The 13,336-nt window shown below is 39.5% G+C and overlaps 1 protein-coding gene across 1 annotated transcript in view; it reads right to left on the bottom strand.

Moving 5' to 3' along the window:
- The window catches only part of SGMS1 (sphingomyelin synthase 1), a 70,674-nt gene extending 59,300 nt beyond the window's left edge, over positions 1-11,374 (bottom strand). The window contains exon 1 of the mRNA XM_026651073.1: positions 11,290-11,374. The gene's annotated coding sequence lies outside the window, so the exon portion shown is untranslated. The remainder of the gene's footprint in view (positions 1-11,289) is intronic.
- Between the last annotated feature and the right edge of the window lie 1,962 nt (positions 11,375-13,336).

The following is a 13,336-nucleotide window of genomic DNA, read 5'->3' as shown; positions in this document are numbered from 1 at the left end:
GCTTCCCCTTCCATTCAAAATAGTAAAATGGGGGAGTGTAACAGTTTGGAACCATTACAAGATTCTGGGAAAGGGGACCACTGTCAGACCAATCCACCCTTCTCTTGCTACCAGAGGATGACAGATGTAGGGAGGGAGAGGGCATGTACAGTATCAGCCCAAGTCCAATGAGATTTCATGAAACACTAGTCTGAGATGGGTTTGAGACTGTGGCCGAACGACTGTAACAGCACTAATAAAAAACACACTGTTTGCCTAATGGTGGTTCTATTTGAGAGACTCAAGTTTGATTACCAACAGCAGTCTCTTCTTGCCTACTCCATTAAGAACAGGGAATGCTGCACAGACACAGGCTTAAGTATCTTCATCTTAAAACAAACAAACAAAAATTACTGATATTTTTGAAGTGCTATGGTTACAAGTAACACCTAAAATTACTATAACTGATAGAGAAAGAACTGGACAGAGAAACCATTTATTTCATTACTTAGTACATTTCACAGCACTTTGTGGATTCAGTTTCTTGTTTGCGTAACATTTGTACCCATCAAGAAGGAAGAGAAACATTTTAAAATTAGGAACCTGTGATCATAAAGTTGTTGAAATTCTCATTATCCACTAAACTGTCAAATCTTTTTTGAATTCCACCAAACATTTAGTCTACATAACCTCTCGGAGCAAGTTTATAGTAGTATTTCCTTTCCTCATATACAAATTTGTTGAATTTTCAGTCTCCAAATGCCTTCTTGTTCACATATTATGAGAGGGTAAATAAGAGTGCTTGATTTCATACCATTCATGATTCAGATAGCAATTTTTTTCAAGCCCCCCAAGGCTGTGATTCTTAATGGGTCAGCTTGCTAGGATTTTAACAATGTTTCAGCTTTCATTTTAGAGAACAGCCTATTGGGTGATTAAATCTGTGGCCTTAGTGGTCCAAAATGACAATTGTTGTGTGATTAAAATCTTGATGTCCTAGTGAGGTGACAGAGCTGGTAGTTTTGGAAAATCAAGTAAATGACTCTCTTTTAAAAGAATGTATAAGAAACTTGTAAATTAGGATACCCTACATTTGGCATCAAAAACAAAGCAGGCAAGGTAGGGATCATGGTGCAACAGGCAAACACTCAAACCAGGTCAACTCTGGTAAGCCTAATTTTAGGTTTACCAGTCTTGATAAATCTCACTATTTTTCTTTCTTTTTATCCTTTCCCGTTCCACCCTTACTCTATAACACGGTAACATCAATAAAAATGTTATTTCTGCCAGGAGTACACAGGAATATTGCTCAACTGTTTTTTATTGTAGTTTTCGGCTTGTTTCATCCTATGAAAACCAATTGCTGTTGCAGACTAGCAGCTTCTATCTTTTCCAGCCTACTAAACCCAAATTTTAAGAAGATTATCATGTTGGTTACTTGCCTTATTAAAATATGCATTCCAGATAAAAGTGCAGAATATTAAGTATAGACACGTATGTAACCAACAGACTGGTATTGCGGGCTCACAACTAAATAATTTACTTCAATGGGAGTTGTGAGTCCCAAGGTGAGGGCTCATAAGCCTCAAGGTCAATTAACTGGCAGGAGAGTTTATCTAAAAGCAATTGTTGTAAATGCAATATTTGTTTTTAAATAGTGTAGATTTAAAAAATATACTTGTTTCATGTAACCCGATAAAGCAAAAATTTCTCCCTCCTATGTATTATTCAAGAAAGCCAAGGTGATAAAAGACTGTTGAACATTAATTGTTGTTTGCTGTGTACAAGACAAGCTCTGTGCAGCTCAAAAGCTCTCTCTTTCACCCACAGAAGTTGGTCCAATGAAAGATATTGCCTCACACACCCTCCCTCTCTGTTGAATGTTAAGTCACTTCTCAGATGATTCTCCATTCTCCTTACCAATTATTAAACCTCTTACAAGCCAGAAATAACACCCATTAGTTTAATAATTAAATCTGAGTGGCTGAGAGAAAAGTTTCTCTAGAAATCTCCCAATAGCTCATTGGAAAGACAAAAGCATTTTCAGCTGCCTTTTTGAAACTGATTGTTTGAAAATGGGTGGACTACTTAGGCATGTGCACAAAATGGAACAGTGTGTATTCGCAGTCTCATGTGTCAATGGTTACTATTGACAACGTGAATGTAGCAGCTCTGCAAACACTGCTAAATTCCTTAGCAAAGTTTCACAGGAAAATAGTGATAATATATGTCCCCCAAATCAGGGGCCTCTCTCAGACCTATTATTCCAGGCTGCACAGATTCAGGAATACCATACTGCATCCATTTTACGCTCTTCACATTTTTAAAGGTTATTTTCACAGCCTTGAGGACAACAGACCGAATTTTTTTTTCCAAAAGAAAACTCAGGATTTGCCTATATGGGGATTTATAGGAAAATTAATCCCAATTAACTAAGGCATTGTTAGGGAATGGGAAGGGAAAAGTCGATCTAAGCTACGCAATTTGAGTTACGTGAATAGTGTAACTCAAATCGACGTAGCTAAGATCTACTTACCGCGGAGTCCACACTATGTGATGCTCTCCCGTCAACTCCCCTTACTCTTCTCGATCAAGTGTAGTACAGGAGTCGACGGGAAAGCGATTGGCAGTCGATTTAGCGGGTCTGTGAAGATGCATCGATCGCAGCAGTATCGATCTTCCAGTAAGTGTAGCCAAGCCCTAACAGTATGAATTAAAAGTGGATTAGTTAAACTGCATTAAACCCCTGTGTGGATACTCAAGGTATGTCTATACTTAAAATGCTACAGCCGCGCAGTTGCACTGCTGCAGCTGTATCGCTTCAGTGTAGACACTACCTATGATGACGGGAAGAATTCAGCTGTCGGCACAGGTAATCCACCTCCCCGAGAGGTGGTAGCTAGGTCAACAGAATTCTTTCAGAAACCTAGCACTGTCTACACCAGAGTTTAGGCTGGTATAGCTATGTCTCCCAGGGGGTGTGGATTTTTCACACCCCTGAGACAGATAGGAATGCTGATGTAAGTATCTAATGCAAACAAAGCCTCAGTGAGAACTGATGTGGTCTTGATTCAGTTTAGCTTAATTCACTTCCAAAGTAAAGTAAGCTAAATTTAATTTACGTCATTTTAATTCTGAACGAGAACATCCACACTGAGATTTAGTGTAGTTTAACTAATTCACTTTTAATTCAGACCTTTAGTTAATTCGGATTCATTTTCCAATTCATCCTTGTGTAGAGAACCCTAGGTTCTGGGACACCAGAGGGCAGCTTCAAAAAATAGCATTGGTTCCACAAAAATCCAATTCAGCCACTGGGAAGTTAATTCTGAATACTCACTGCAAACCTACTTGAATAAATATACTGTATTCCAATTGGTTTTCACAATTAGTGTGTGTTCTAAAACATTCTCTCACCTGAGTCGTCAAGCTGATTTTTAATTGTACTTGTGATGTTCACTCTACTTCCAATAAACAACACCAAAATTAGTTTAGGTTAGACTGTGCCTAACTGCATGAATGGGTGATCAAGAGAGGGCGGAGGACATGAGGATCCTCCCTCTCCACACTCCTGGAAAGGGAAAAGACAATAAGCAAGAACCAGGGAATTCTAGTGCTGACAGAGCTGGTAAAAATTTGGAATTGCTATTTTGCAGGGAATTTCTATGTTCTGAAATTTGTTTTCATTCTCATTTGAGACAAACCCAAATATTTTTGAAATTTTGGGGCAAATAGAAAATCCAAAAAATTCACTTTCTGCGGTCTCAATTTTTGTTTTTGGAATTTTATGATTTTTCTTCATTTTTAATTATTTTTACATTATTTCATGACATGTCAATAGAAATTCTGAAATGAAAATTTTCCAAAATGAAAAAAAATTGGTTTCAAAATATTTTCCCTGTCCACAGGCACTTTCGCCAAAATTGATATAAATGCTTACAAGAGTTTCTATTGCCAGCATGAAACCCTTACACAAACACATACCCCTTTATCTATGTGGCTTTATGCCTTAGCCTGCAATCTACCCCAGAACAGGGATAGATCATCGATTAAAATTACTATACTCCTGCAGGGCAGTACAAATTACCAAAGAGGGAAGGATCAGAGCTGGTGAAAAAGCTTAGCAAATGGAGAAGTAAAAAGGAAGAGCTACAAAGTTTTTCATTTCCTACAGACTTTTTCTTTCAGAATGTATGCGAGCTTCTTATATTTGAAACTATTGCAAAGGTAATGATTTTATATTGGCCAATGAAACACTCCATAGTGTCACACAAAATTTTATATTCCTAAAAGCCAAAAGTATCAACCAACTCATTTATTTAGCAATGAAAAATCATCTTTGCCTCTGATGAATTTAGCAAGTCTTCTATAAAAGTCCTATATATTCTGAATGCAAACTGAAGTTTGAAGTTTACAGCATCATCAAATTTATTATAAGAATTCTGAGTAGTTAACTTCTATTATATTCCATTTCTATTTCAACTCATTCTAATACTGGGACACCTGTTTAAAATCTGTATAAAATGATTGTCAATCCCATATGCAATAGGTCTAAAAGTTATAAAATATATATAAGAAAACCATCACACTTGTTTTCTATTTCCTGAAGACAAAGGTGTTACCATGATGCTACCAAGCATTCTGGGCTAAATTTGATTATGTAGGTACAAAAAAAAGATACTAGCTTCTTCCATAGCTTTCCTATGATGCTATGGTTTAGGTGCTATTTTAAATCCTTCTATCATCTCTCCTGTTGCTGCATCATGAGCAGTCCATTGCCATGTTGTCTGCTTCAGGCTACAGAATGTCCTTCACCCAGGCCTGGTGGTTTTACTTGGTCTTGTGACATCAAACAAAAAAATGTTTTTTGCTTCACTGTTGAGCTTTCACCCTCTGCTTTATTTTAAGGATGAATGTCTGTATGTCATACTTGAACAAGGTATGTCAAGTCCTTTAAAAAAAAAAAAAAAAAAACTGAAAGGGAGATTACTTCTTATTGTAACAACTTAGCTTTTCAAAGGCTCTACTCCAATCTTGATTCTTCTCTTTACCTTATCACATGGAACAGTCTACGTCACTTGGATTGAGTAGAAAAATTGTTGAGCAGCTTCTAATTTTTTTCTCCTCCTTAAATGTTTAAGGAACCTTTATCTTCAGCAAACAACCTTAAAACTTACATTCCTAACACCGTGTTCAGTTTTCTGATAATTGTTTTAAGGTCTCCATGGGATTTCAGCAAAAATGATGTTATCTCTGAAGTGACTCAGCCTACTGCAAAAACCTTGAATGGAATGAAAAAAATTTCAGTTCCACCTACCTATTTGTTCTAAAAAAAAGGCTTCTGGGTAGCAGTCCCTCCCTGTTTCAAAAACATATTGCTGATGGTATTAAAGCCAAATTCATCGGTATACAGTTAAGATTCTCTGAGGAATGAATCATTAATCTGTTCATGCTTTGGTTCATTTCTCATTGAGCCTTACATAAGATACCAAGCGGACCTAAGCAGAAAGTGCTGTAAAAATTAGCTAGCATTCAAAACAATGTTAGCTATTTCAGAACTTGTTTTTCCAACTTATCTGTGACATTTTTTGTTTTTGACTTCAGATCTATCTTAAAACTTATGTCAGACATTTTCCCCTTGACTCAGGCCCACAAGCTGAAACATTTTAAGCTAAAAGGTCAATTGACATTTAAAAAACACCTTATGCTGAAAGACTGCTAAAACCAAGATGGATCAAAGCAGTGCAAAATTAACATGCAAAAGAAGCAACAGAATATTTTAGACAGCTTTCTGACAGAACAACAGTCTAGTACTGAAATTCTCTAGGAACCATACAAGCCCCTTTTCTTCTTTTCAAATAACGTATTTAAGAATGACTGGAACTGTTCATCTGAAATAAGTTTTATCATTACAAATAAATTATGGCATCATTCACCAATTAGCTCATCAGACTGCATTCAAATGAATACTGCAGTAAGCTTTAAAATCACTCAAACCAAACTACACTGACTGGATCACTAATGTGCTGATATTCAATTATTTCTGTTAAGAATGCTACAGAACATTAAGCATTAACAACAGTTAAAGCCTATATTACCTTTCCCCAAAATAAATTTAATTCAATACAGTATGCTTCTAGTTTAAATAATTTTGAACTACTGGATCATTTCCCCTCCACTTACCTTCTTCTCTAATGACTGAAATGGAGCTAAGCTATGACATATTTTGGCACAATATACTATTAACTCGACTCAATAAAATAACTGTGCTGAAATTCCATTTTCTTTGATACAATGTTAAACCTTTAGTGCACTTCTCAGGGAAATAGTGTGTGATCACTTTAAAATCCCATACAGGACACTGGCAGCACAGAGTGTTTAATAAGAAGTTTGTGTTTTACAGGATTCTAATTTGTTGTTCAAGAATTGCCAGAAGAATGCTTATCCTACCAGTTCCTATTCTCCTACAGTGGACCACCTGAAACAGACTCCCTCCTAACCATGAATCCAGATCCACTCCAGTAATTTTACTGTTTAATTACTGGAAGCCCTTAGGATAAGAAGAAGATAAAAAATAAACTTGCTTTATTGCAATGTGTATGCTTATTTTCTCTTCCGGGATGTCAGATTTAATGGGACAAAAATCTCTTCACTGCCTGCAGCAGCCCCAACGTCTCTAATCGCTTTGGGTCACTTTCTACATCCTCCAATTCAAGTTTGACTGTGGTTTATTTATATTAGAAAGTGTATACAGAGTGGTGTAAGGTGCTAAAAGATGCTTGCATTTAAATAGTCAAAAAGGCTCTGAAAACTTTGACCGAGGCTACAAAAAGCAGGATGTTTCACCACTAACAAATTCCACAAACCACAACCACTGTACTTTGAAAAGACAAACAGCCAGTATCATTGTAAAAAAATACAAAAAAACTACTATAGACCAGGACAAGGAATATTAAAATGGTATTAGCCTCAACTTAATGAAGCTTGGTCTACACTACAAAGATAACACTGGTCTACAATTTTTGAGAAGTCGTCTGCTTCAGAGATAAAATGTGCTATTTATTATGTATTTTGATGTGCTGAATTCAAATATGACAATTAAAACAACTGATTGGCTACTGTTTCTAAGATATTTAAGTTTTTACATTTTATGTCTATGTATATTGTGTACATAGTAGAGTTTTAATCATAAATTGTAAACCTAGGTCTTTTCATGTGTTTATGGTTGCTTTACATGATAATATTTCACCTGTCCTGTTTATGTAACACTTTAAAAATCAGCAAAAGGGTTATATAAATAAAATTTATTATGAAACAAAAGGCAAAAAACTATTCTGTACATAGTTTAGTCCTATTCAATGTCTACTTGGCGCTTCTTGGCTTGTCTCTTGTATTCATTAAATGGAGCATCTCTTGTCACTGTCCAGCAATAGTCTGCAAGCATTGATGGGCTCCATTTGCCCTGATAGCGTTTCTCCATTGTTGCAATGTCCTGGTGAAATCGCTCGCCGTGCTCGTCGCTCACTGCTCCGCAGTTCGGTGGAAAAAAATCTAGATGAGAGTGCAAAAAATGTATCTTTAATGACATGTTGCAACCAAGGCTTTTGTATGCCTTGAGGAGGTTTTCCACCAACAACCTGTAGTTGTCTGCCTTGTTGTTTCCGAGAAAATTTATTGCCACTAACTAGAAGGCTTTCCATGCCGTCTTTTCCTTGCCACGCAGTGCATGGTCGAATGAATCATCTCGAAGAAGTTCACAAATCTGAGGACCAACAAAGACACCTTCCTTTATCTTAGCTTCACTTAACCTTGGAAATTTTCCACGGAGGTACTTGAAAGCTGCTTGTGTTTTGTCAATGGCCTTGACCAAGTTCTTCATCAGACCCAGCTTGATGTGTAAGGGTGGTAACAAAATCTTCCTTGATTCAACAAGTGGTGGATGCTGAACACTTTTCCTCCCAGGCTCCAATGACTGTTGGAGTGGCCAATCTTTCTTGATGTAGTGGGAATCTCTTGCACGACTATCCCATTCGCAGAGAAAACAGCAGTACTTTGTGTATCCAGTCTGCAGACCAAGCAAGAGATCAACAACCTTCAAATCGCCACAAAGCTGCCACTGATGTTGGTCATAGTTTATGCACCTCAAAAGTTGTTTCATGTTGTCATAGGTTTCCTTCAGATGGACTGCATGACCAACTGGAATTGATGGCAAAAATTGCCATTATGCAGTAAAACAGCTTTAAGACTCGTCTTCGATGAATCAATGAACAGTCTCCACTCATCTGGATCGTGAACGATGTTGAGGGCTGCCATCGCACCATCGATGTTGATGCAGGCTACAAGATCACCTTCCATGAAGAAGAATGGGACAAGATCCTTTTGACGGTCACGGAACATGGAAACCCTAACATCACCTGCCAGGAGATTCCACTGCTGTAGTCTGGAGCCCAACAGCTCTGCCTTACTCTTGGGTAGTTCCAAATCCCTGACAAGGTCATTCAGTTCACCTTGTGTTATGAGGTGGGGTTCAGAGGAGGAGGATGGGAGAAAATGTGGATCCTGTGACATTGATGGTTCAGGACCAGAAGTTTCATCCTCTTCCTCTTCCTCGTCTGACTCAAGCGAGAATGATTCTGGTGCATCAGGAACCGGCAGTCCTTCTCCGTGGGGTACTGGGCGTATAGCTGATGGAATGTTTCGATAATGCACAGTCCACTTTTTCTTCTTTGACACACCTTTCCCAACTGGAGGCACCATGCAGAAGTAACAATTGCTGGTATGATCGGTTGGCTCTCTCCAAATCATTGGCACTGCAAAAGGCATAGATTTCCTTTTCCTGTTCAACCACTGGCAAAGATTTGTTGCACAAGTGTTGCAGCATATGTGTGGGGCCCACCTCTTGTCCTGATCTCCAATTTTGCAGCCAAAATAAAGGTGATAGTCTTTCTTAACCATAGTGGTTATACTGCGCTTTTGTGATGCAAAAGTCACTTCACCACAAACATAGCAGAAGTTATCTGCACTGTTCACACAAGTACGAGGCATCTCTGCTCACTTTGGCTAAACAGAAATGTGTCCCTTTGCAAAATCAAACACTGACAAATAAGAGAGCACGACACTGTATGATTTCTAGAGCTGATATAGGGCAATTTGTTCAGCAGAGTGATGTAAGCTTCGTTATGATTGCATCATCCATGACTTCTAGGAATAACATGATGCAATTCATATCATGGATGAAGCAATACCAGCTTCAGATTGCATCATTCATTGTTTTGCCTAAAAAGCAAGTACTGTCCAAACCCAGTCATAGATTTATTCATAGATCCAGTCAAAGATGTATTTTAGTCATTTCTGGTTTAAATTGAGATCCCTTCCCTTTATAACTCACTTATCCTCCGCCATTCCCAAGTCAAGGGTCGTATATACTGACCCAATAGCATATCCTGAAAACTAGAGCCAATCAACAATTTTAAGCATCCCAGAGCTGTCAGAGTGCAGCTGCTCTGAGCGGAGACAATAGCAGCATAAAGTTGACAAGAACATTAATTTCACTACTGGTAGACTCTGTGCTGTGAAATTGAGCAGATGGGGGGCTCCAGCTGTGAGCCCGTGTGGCTGTCAGTGCTCCAAAATGCCCCACTGCAGGGGTGCAAGCACTCCTGGTGAGGACGTGTTCCACCGGCAGGAGGAGGGTAGTGTGGACACCAACAACCTATTGAATTACTTCAATGGTTGTAGTCAACCTAAATTAAATTGACCTAAATTTTGTAGTGTAGACCAGCAGTTCTCAACCAGGGGTCCAGACCCCCTAGGGGGGCTGCAAGCAGGTTTCAGGAGGTCCACCAAGCAGGGACAATGTGAGACTTGCTCGAGCCCAGGGCAGAAAGTTGAAGCACTGCTGTGCAGGCCTGAAGCCCAGGGCCCTGAGCCTTGCCACCTGGGGCTGAAGTTGAAGCCTGAGCAATATGGCTTTGCTGGCCTGCCTGTGGTTTGGGGCCCCAGGCAGCTATCTTGCTTGCTACCCTCTAACGCTGGCTCTGGCTTTTATATGGCATCGGTGGGCCATGGAATTTTTATAGCATGTTGGGGGGGCCTCAGAAAGAAAAAGGTTGAGAACCCCTGGTGTAGACAAGCCGAGTTGAACTTCTTGCTAGAAATTTGTTCTTCACCCTGGATGTCTAAAACCTATAGACCCAAGATCTAGATCAGGGGTGGGAAAACTACGGCCCGGGCTGCATCCGGGCCTCCAGACATTTTAATCCGTCCCTTGAGCTTCCGCCAGGGGGCGGGATCTGGGGCTTGCCCCACTCCAGCGCTGCAGGCAGGGAGTGCGGTTGGGGGCTTGCCCTGCTCTGCGCGGCTCCTGGAAGCAGCAGCATGTTCCCCCTTTAGCTCCTACCCATAGGAGCAGCCAGGGTGCTCCACACGCTGCCCCGACCCCAAGCGCCACCCCCACAGCTCCCATTGGCTGGAAACCGCAGCCAATGGGAGCTAAAGGGGCAGCCCCTGCGGATAAGGCAGTGCGCAGAGCTGCCTGGCCACGCCTCTGCATAGGAGCCGTAGAGGGGACATGCCGCTGCTTCTGGGAGCTGCTTGAGATAAGCACCACCTGGAGCCTGCTCCCCTGATCCCCCTCCCGCGCCCCTGCCCCAGCCCTGATCCCCCTCCTGCCCTCCGAACCCCTCTGTCCCAGAGCCCGCACCCCCAGCCGCACCCCAACCCCCACTTTCATGAGCATTCATGGCCCACCATACAATTTCCATACCCAGATCTGGCCCTCAGGCCAAAAAGTTTGCCTACCCCGATCTAGATGTTTGATCATAATTGAAGATTTTAACCTAACAAACTCTTAATTATTAGTATTTAGTAAGGTAGATTATGTCCTTTCTTTTATGAAGGAAAAATAGGACATTAATTTGTTGTAGCACAGAAGGTTGCAATCAAGAAGAAAAGTTATCTTTTAAATTTAAAAGAAATGGAGAACTAAATTTAACCAGAACCTATATAGTTATAGGTTATAAAAATATAGTTATTTTTAACAAAACAGCCCACAAACAATGAGAGAAGAGTTTAGGGAAGGAAATCTAAAACTGCAGAAACCTTATCTCAGGCCTCATCTACAGTTAAAAATTAGATCGACCTAGCCACATTGCTCAGGGCTGTGAAAAATGTTATGCCCTGCATGCCGTGGTTAAGTCTACCTAACCCCTAAATTAGGCACAGCTACATCAACAGAAGGATTCTTCCCTGGAGAATTTTTAGTGCACACCAGTCACTTGTACACAAACCAATTAATACGCAATACTTTACCGTGCTTTAGCAGTCACACCGCTGTAAGGCATGTTACCCCACAAAGTAGACATGACTTTCAAAAGACAATGAAGGAGGATTATTTGGTCTTGGGAGATCTCTGAATTTCTGTAAATGAATGTAAAGAAGAACAAATGCACATTTTGGGAGAACCTTTCAACCTCAGAGTGTTGAGTCCCTATTCAAAATTTTTCTTATTTATTAGTTTATTAAATGAGATACTTCATGTGTAGTTAAAAAGTGGTTTGATATTTTCTCTAGCGCATATGTTTTTCTGAAACCATCTAGTAGTCTGAGAAACGTATTCATTCTCAATCTATGGAGAAAAGGTACAAAATATCAAGTTGCGCCCTTCAGCCCAGAGAATAGATTGATCTGGTAGTGGAAATATTTATTTGCCATTAAGCTTAAATCCAAGTATTGCTTGGTGCCCGAAAGGCCTAAAACCACTAGCAGGGATGCTGTTACAACTATATGCCCCAACCTCACAAATCATTACATGCGGATAGACCCCTACACACATGCAGCACTTTAGTGAAATCTTACTTCATGAGCAGAAAAGAGGTTTACAGTTTATTTCAAGACAGATAATGATTCTGTTATAGTGATATTTGTGAGGGTTTACTTTTTGTTCAGTAATTTTATGCATTTAAACTTTTATCATTGCTTTGGTCTAGATGATTTTTGGGGGCAGATGACCAAAATTTCACAACTCACTCTTAAATTCATCTTCATCTCAGAAATATTGATTCTTACCGGTGAAGAAACAGCATCTTTATAAATAATCTTACAAGATACAGAATGGAAGTGAAATGGTTTCCAGAAAAGAGTCAATTAAATGCTCAGATAAGGAAGTGGGTGACAAAGAGGAAAGGAAAGGGTAAAATTAAGCATGCCTATCATTTGAGGTTCTCTCTCTTTAAACACTGAGCCTCATATCATCTCCCATAAGGTAAATCAACCATATAAAAATAGGCCAGCTGAGGCATAGAGAGTTCAGCAAAATGCTTTGACCTAGATCACAGCGTGGTGCAGTTCCACAATGACGACCTGATGGACCCAGAAGTCCCGATAAGACTACTTTATCCAATTACCAAATCATGCTTTCCTCTCCTTGTTGAAGGTGGCTAAGTTATGAGGGGGCAACGGACAGGAAGGTGTGCTATTACTTGCAAAGAAATAGGGACAAACCCATCATACAGATGTTTTCTACAGAAATTCTGTTATAATTAACTTTTCCTGAGAACTGGGCCCCTATTTGGAAGATTTTAATATATTCAGGGGCTGTATTTCACTTCCATTCATACACAGTATTTTCATTTTATATTAAAGAAATTTAATTTTACAAAACTGGACTTCTGCTAGTTTCAACTGCCTCTTAAAAAAAAAAAAGGCACAAAGAGCCAGTAAGATTTGACCAAATAGCAAAGACTTCAAGACTGACAAATGCTTTTTCCTAAAACGTTTTCCATATCTGCCAGTGTAAGACTGCTGAAAATGGTATAAATCCAGTCTACTTGGGTAAAGCTCAGTTACTATAAGATACAGATGAGAACATTGAGATAAAAACTGAGAAATTCATATGTAGGAATTTAAGAAACCTGTAGCACTAGAAGTTCTGATAATATTCTTCCTGTAAAGATTTATAAACTGCAGCAGATAAAATCAAAAATACAATTACAGTACCTATAGGAATAAGCAACTTCGTTGCCAGAATAGGTCAAACCTCTTCAGATACAATCTGCATAGAATCATAGGACTGGAAGGGACTTCGAGAGGTCATCTAGTCGAGTCCCCTGCCCTCATGGAAGAACTAAGTATTATCTTCTAGACCATCCCTGACAGGTGTTTGTCTAACCTGCTCTTAAAATTCTCCAATGATGGAGATTGCACAACGTCCCTAGGCAATTTATTCCAGTGCTTAACCACCCTGACAGTTAGGAAGTTTTTCCTGATGTCCAACCTAAACCTCCCTTGCTGCAATTTAAGCCCATTGCTTCTTGCCCTATCGTCAGCGGTTAAGAACAATTTTTCTCCCTCCTCCTTG

This window comes from Terrapene carolina, unplaced genomic scaffold (assembly GCF_002925995.2).
Source record: "Terrapene carolina triunguis isolate 2854851 unplaced genomic scaffold, T_m_triunguis-2.0 Scaffold95, whole genome shotgun sequence".
Lineage (NCBI taxonomy): Eukaryota > Metazoa > Chordata > Testudines > Emydidae > Terrapene > Terrapene triunguis.
Note: the sequence above shows the minus strand (reverse complement) of the source record. Positions and strands in the feature narration are given on the sequence as shown.